This window comes from Pteropus vampyrus, unplaced genomic scaffold (assembly GCF_000151845.1).
Source record: "Pteropus vampyrus isolate Shadow unplaced genomic scaffold, Pvam_2.0 Scaffold812, whole genome shotgun sequence".
Lineage (NCBI taxonomy): Eukaryota > Metazoa > Chordata > Mammalia > Chiroptera > Pteropodidae > Pteropus > Pteropus vampyrus.
The window spans coordinates 25,949-27,259 of record NW_011889593.1 but is presented as its reverse complement, the minus strand read 5'-3'; positions in this window follow the sequence as shown (position 1 = coordinate 27,259).

Below are 1,311 nucleotides of genomic sequence, written 5' to 3'. Positions count from 1 at the left end.
CTCCATCCACACTGTACAGCTGTCCCTCTGTGCTGGATATGAAGCTATTGTTTTCTGCTCCAAACTTAGCCATATATAATGTAAGTTGTGATGCCGTGGGAATCTTTGAACTGCTTCTCTGATTTTCCATCCAGTTTCTCTATAGGTTCATCCAGTAAGGTCCATTAAAGCAGTTTGGCTTTACCCCTTACCCCTTAGACTATGGTGCCGTCACTGTTTCCTGCAGTTATGACACTGTGTTACCATATTTTTTCCTTTCATCTTTTAAAAACCATCTAACCACAGCTATATCAAATTATCTTCATTAAATTATTAGTGTGGTTTCTCTTCTTGATTGAACCCTGACTGGTAAATCATAAAATGGGCAATAAATTTGAGGAATACAAAGTGAGCTCAGGATAAGTAGGGGATTGTAATGCTATGTCTTGATCAACGGTGTACAATTGAGGTTTAAAGTAGTGATATGATATTTCCAGTGCCTGTGTGATTCTAACTGTCCCTGTAGATCGTCACGTCACCCAAGTCATTATGAGTAAATTTAACCCTATCTTCATTTTCATTACTCAGCAGTAGTACAGAACCATGTCTTCAACAAAGGAGATATCTTTCCTTTCACTAGTAACCACCTCATTGGGATTCTACGTAGTAACAATGCTTTTTTCTCTTCTGTCTTTGGCCTCCTTCTGTCTTCTACATACGCAGGTCCCTATGTACACATCCTTCTTTCCTTTAGAGATGCTACATGTAGTTTTTGAGGTAGCAGTCTGAAATTTCTGAGAAGCTTTCCAATAACTGGTTTAATCTATTCTGCCTTTTACCACTAAGCTAAATCGACTACCAACTTCACTAACAATGAACCTAGTTCCTAATTGGCTCCGTTTAATATCAGGATTTTCCTCCTGCCCAAGCAGTCTAAAATGTCTCAACACTAACACCTCCTTCTCCAATTCTTCTCTATACTCCTGCCATGTGGTCATTTGGGGTCCCTAAAAATTTCTTCTGTCATTTATGCCTATAAACATAATTATAGTAATTATCTCATATCTGATTTAACTAGGTAAGTAGTTGCTTTCTCTTCATGTCAGTTAATAAGAAATTAGTCTCAGTGTTCCTCATACATAGACACCTGACTCAAGAAGACTGTAGAGATTAGACACTAAGGTTGTTGAAACCATGATTCCCATATGTCCCACTTTGTTTCACTACATAAGCCAAACTGCAATTAAAAAGAGAATTCAAGAGTTAAAATACAAAGGTTATGAAGAAAATATAAGAATGGCCGGGATAAGCTCTTACTAGTTGAGCAGAAAT